Here is a 5,242-nt window from a genome sequence, read left to right as displayed (position 1 = left end):
AGAATGAACCAATTGAAAGGGAATAAGTGAAGGAAATTCAGTTTGTTTATTTTGGGGGGGTTAGGGGCTGGATGAGCAGGGGGGAGCCTGAGGTTTATTTGGGGCAGGGGTAGAGCCTGGGGGTGCTGCTCTGAGGTGCTGTTGTGGGTGGGTCAGAGGAAGCCTGGGGCAGCCCCCCACTCGATTCCCACTTCTCATTACTCCCCATATGCCCCTTCCCCCCACAGCCCCAGCCCTTTTGTCTCAGCCCACTTATCCTGCCCCTTCAGCCCCCATTCACCACCCTGCCAGTTCCCATTCCCTCAGGCTGCCCATTCCCCCCCCAACATCGCTCCATCTCCTCCACTCCGCACCCCCCACAGCCAGTCACTGGGGCTGTCAGACTGCTCCCTCCATCTACCCCAGGCTGCCTGGGCGACAGCTGGGGGCATTGAGAGCACAGGAGAGACTGTCCCCTGCCTCAGGGCTGGACCCAGCCGCCCCATCGGCCGGGAGGAGGACATCTGGTGGGGGGGTCTGGCACTGAGTGTCTTGGGCCCAGAAGTCCCTAACGCTTTGCAGACAGCAGCACGGGATGGGGTGCGGGGAAAGGGACTGGATGGACACAGATGCTGCGCTCTTCTCTGGGGAGGAGGCAGCAAGAGGGGACACAGACCCTTTGGAACAAGCATCATCTAGAGGGCCCTGAGCTGGGGCAGCTCCCACTTCTCCTCCTCCCAGAGGTGCCCCTGGCACAGCCCCTTTGGCTGGGTGCCTCGCCCCTGCTCAGCAGGCTGAGAGCCTCACATGGCAGCTTCATCATGTTCCTCCGCAGCCCAGGCCATTTCCTCCCACTCACTACCTCCCCCTCTCCCCTGGCCCAGGGGCTGAGGAAGGAAGGGGGGGGAGGCTGGGTCATGCTGAGCGTCACACCTGGGAGGAGGGGGGTTCTCTGCCCAGGGTGGGTGGGTTGGGCAGGGCACAGGCTGTTCCCACCCACCACAGGCTATGCCAGCCCCTGGAGTCTTCATCCAGCCCCATGTCCTTGTGAGCACAGCCCCTTCTTGGCAGTGCGCTGCCTTGTGGCCTGGCTGGGAGCCTGGGAACCGGCCACTTCCCTGCAGTGTCAGGACATGGGTTAGGTCCCAGCTGTCAGAGTGGAGGCCGGGGCAGGGCCTAGTGCTACCCATGGGCAGGCAGGAGGAGACCTGGCTCCATGGGCCTTGCTCCAGCTGTGCTGGGGACGGGGTCTTATTCCCCACTGGAGAGGGGCAGGGATGGGGTTACTGCAGCGGCTGGGAGCTCTGGGCTGCCTATGGGACCGTGCCCTGCTCCCCTTCGAGCTGGGGCCGTTGGGAATGAGGGAGCCAGGCTCAGAGGTTACTGCTTTTATTGATGCAAGTGAATAAATGCAAAACACATGGGAAGCGCCAGGCTCAGCAAAGCGGGTTCATCGCTCAGCACAGAGGGAATGAGCCTCCCATGACCGACATGGCCCAGTCGTGGCCTCTACCCACAGGACTCAGGAGGGGCTGGGGGCTCCCGTACCCCACAGCCAGCAGCAAGCTCATGCTTTTTAGGGCCGGATTCACACTGGTGTAAATCAGGAGTGACTCCAGTGAGGTCATGGGGGATACACAGGTGTAAAACCAGTGAGGGGAGAATCAGCAGCATGTGACGCCTGGAAAGGGGTGTTTGGATCCGAGTGGCTGGCGCACACAGCTCTGGCGATCCGAGGCAGGGGCGTGCAGGCCTGAAATGCTCCCAGCTTGAAGGGTTGGTTCCAGCAGCAACTAGCTTAGTGAAAGTCAATATGGTAGCCAAATAGTGACAGGCAGCCAGGTCTCGATGGGTCACACCAGCTGAATGTGGTTCGGTTTCTCAGTCCCCATGTGGCCCTTTCCACTCTCACTCCCTGCAACAAATGAATTGGAGAGAGCGAGAATTTAGAGAGAAGAGTGAACAAGTGGGGGCAGGGCAAGGAAGTGTTTAAAAGCACCAGCCCAGACTGGTTTCTAATGTGCCCTCTCCTCCCTCCCCTCCTTTCCAGAGGTTGGGCTGAGGCCTGAACTCTGTGATCTCTGCTGATCAAAATGAGCACAGCTCCAGTGGCTTCCAGACAGCGAATACGATGTAAAGCACACTTCCTCTTTCAGCGGTGACGACCTAGCTGCAGACGGAGCGTTAAAATCCTTACGGAGTCTTTTGAGCTGAAATAGTCTCCTGAGAGAAATGGGAGAACATGAGCAAATTAAAAACTAGTGAGGACAAAGCAATGGAAAATAGGGAACAGCCGGTGGGGGGGATGAAACATAACTGGGCTATTGTGAGGGGTCTGGATTGCCTCAGGCTCTGTGCTGGACCTTGCTGAGCCACCAGCCACCGACACCTTGTTGTCTTCTTGTGCTGCGTCTCCTCATGGGACTCAGCATCCGCCAGAAAACTCACCTGCTTCTGGGAGTCAACCACTAGTGGGGCTGGGAGCTGTGTAAGGGACTGGTGGGAGTGAGAGGTTTTTAACCAGCCTTCTCCTCTCCCACACAGGGAGGTACCGTGGGGGTTTAGGAGCCTCCTCCCTCCTCCAGGGAAACAGGGAAGGGCCTCATGTGCAACACACTGAAACTGCCACTTAACGGATCTCTCCAGCAGATTTCCTCACCGCATGGAAAACTGGAGCAATAACTATTTTGTAACGTCGACCATATACCCTAGGCCCAGCCAGACCCCTCCCCTGGGGTGTTTGGGGGATGGGAAGCCAAAATTCCGGGACACATTGGAAAATGTTGGCCTAAAGAGATGACTCAGAGACTTATTCAATTGACCCTTTAATGCCTGTTGTGTCCCACTGTCTCCTTGGAGACTTGATCCAGCCCCATCTCTCTGTGAGCACAGCCCCTTCCCAGCACCATGCCTCTCTGTGGCCTAGCTCGGATCCTGGGGACCAGTTAGTCACCAGATAGGCGGATTTCGGCTGGGTCCCAGCTGTCTGAGAGTCAAGACTAGAGGACAGAGGCTACCGCTCAACTAAAGGCAGGAGGGAAGAGCCCTGCTATATAGGCCACACTGCAGCTGCTCCCCCCGGCAAGAGGGTGGGGGGAGGCTGGTGCAGGGGCTGGGTCTGCCCCATACAGAAGGTTCGGCTGGTCAGGGCAGGGGTCAGTGAGAATCTCCCACAGTGCAGGGTCATATCTGGGGAGCCCGTGGATCCCCTGGGTGGGGAGATGCAATTCCCACAGTGGGGACGTGGGGAGGGAGGGTCCCTGGCTCCACACAGAGCATCCTGCCAGAGCGACCAGGTATCCGATACCATCCCACCCCCCAGGGATCCCCAGGAAGGGGAACGAGGCAAAGAGCCTCCCTGCAGGGACGTGCTCAGGGCCCCGGGTGCAGGACTCACCAGCGGCTGCTCTTGGGCTCCATCCACCTGGGCTGATGCCCCATCATGAGCTGCCACCACACCGGGACCCTCCACGCCCAGCGGCTGCTGCAGGACGGGCGCAGCCAGGGCAGCCCCAGCCAGCGCCAGAACCAGCCACAGACGCCTCATCGTCAACCTCGGGCTGCGTCTCCTCACGGGACTGTCGAGCTCTGCTACCAATTCCGCTGAGAGAGGGGCCTTGGCCTCGTGTGGGGCTGGAGTTTGTGTGAGCGACTGGCGGGTGTGAGAGGTTTTTAACCATCCTTCCTCTCTCCCACATGGGGAGGTACCTTGGGGGTTTAGGGACCTCCCCCCCGCCCACAGGGAAACAGGCAAATGCCTCGTGTGCAATACACTGAAACTGCCACTTAACGGATCTCTCCAGCAGATTTCCTCACCGCATGGAAACCTGGAGCAAGAACTACTTTGTAATGCCGACCATAGACCCTGGGCCCAGGCAGACCCCTCCCTTGGGGAGTTTGGGGGTGGGAGTGAGGGGCAGGATGAGTTAGGACAGACTGTTCTGTCCCATTTATTAGAGTACAGATATTCAGGCCTCTCTGTAAAGGCCTATAGTGTAAGAATTTAGGTGTATTTTTATCACTTAGCTAGTTATAGAGGTGTAAAACAAAGAATCAAAATCACAGTTCAGCTGTGTATGGGCCTTCTCTCACTGTGACCTTCTGAGGCCTTGTTCTTTGCTCAGCAAAACCAGAAGCAGCCGGGTCAGCCATAAGCTGGGAAGTGTAGGGTCACATCCTCACATCCCAAACCAGTCCCATTGAAATAAGGTGCTATTGGGCTGTTAGGAAGACGATCCTGTCCTGATAGTGCCCATCACCACCAGATAAAGAAACAGATCTTAAGATGGTGAAAGAAAACTTAGTTTGACAGCATCCTGTCTGGCAAGAAATCACTTATCAATGGTTGTGGTTGTGAAACCCTCATTTCTGTATTGTTTTATCTTTATGGCCCCCACTTTTCCATTGTTAATCTGTCTGGTTCTCTAATTGCTTCCATCTGCTGTTTAATTAATTTTGCTAGGTGTAAGTTAATTAGAGTAGTGGGATATAATTGGTTAGAGAATTATGTTACAGTATGTTAGGATTGATTAGTTAAATTTTAGTAAAATGGTTAAGGTATAGCTGAGAATATTACTATATAAACTGGGGTCAAACAGGAAGTGGAAGGGGAATTGGAATCATGTTTGCTAAGGGGGGAAAATTGGAATAGGGAGCATGGAACAGGGACACAGGCAAGACGCTGTGGCGTCAGAGCTGGGAAGGGGGAACGCGGGGTAAAGGCTCTGTGGCGTCGGAGCTGGGAAGGGGGGGGGGGCGCAGGGTGAAGGCTCTGCGGCGTCGGAGCCGGGAAGGGGGACTTGGGGTAAACGCTCTGCGGCTTCGGAACTGGGAATGGTACACAGGGGGACAGACTCTATTGGTGTATAAAGAGAGAACCCCGACTGGTGTGAAGCTATTTGGAATATGCTGACTTGGAAACTAACCCCAATCAATATCACATTGTCTGCACTTCGGACTGCTGGTCTTTTGCTGCTTGCTGTCTGCGTGACAAGCACCGGGAGGAGGGTGAAGGGGAAGCCCTCTAACACCATTACTCCTACGTGATACTCTGTCTCTCACTCTGAGCCATCAGCCCCAACAGTCACTACACGGCATCTCCAGGGCGTCTGATCAGCCCAATATAAAAGGAGTCAAAGCCGTGGGGCTCCCATCACTTGCCTGGCAGAGCTGCTCAGAGCCCCCGGGGCTGGAACGCGGTGTCCCGGGGTGTTATCAGCAAAAGGGGAACTCAGGGTGACTAGTATGTGAGTGTGTTCTACCC

At 56.3% G+C, this 5,242-nt stretch overlaps 1 long non-coding RNA gene across 1 annotated transcript; it reads right to left on the bottom strand.

Annotated features, from left to right (window-relative positions):
* Positions 1-1,352: 1,352 nt before the first annotated feature.
* LOC142070893 (uncharacterized) lies at positions 1,353-3,660 on the bottom strand. The gene is made up of 2 exons (XR_012666809.1): positions 3,377-3,660; positions 1,353-1,894 (listed from the first exon to the last, which is right to left on the bottom strand). It is a non-coding gene; the product is annotated as an uncharacterized LOC142070893 (long non-coding RNA).
* Between the last annotated feature and the right edge of the window lie 1,582 nt (positions 3,661-5,242).

The sequence above is a fragment of the Caretta caretta genome, chromosome 2, assembly GCF_965140235.1.
Source record: "Caretta caretta isolate rCarCar2 chromosome 2, rCarCar1.hap1, whole genome shotgun sequence".
Lineage (NCBI taxonomy): Eukaryota > Metazoa > Chordata > Testudines > Cheloniidae > Caretta > Caretta caretta.
The sequence above is the reverse complement of the archived record's forward strand: the minus strand, read 5'-3'. Positions and strand labels throughout refer to the sequence as shown.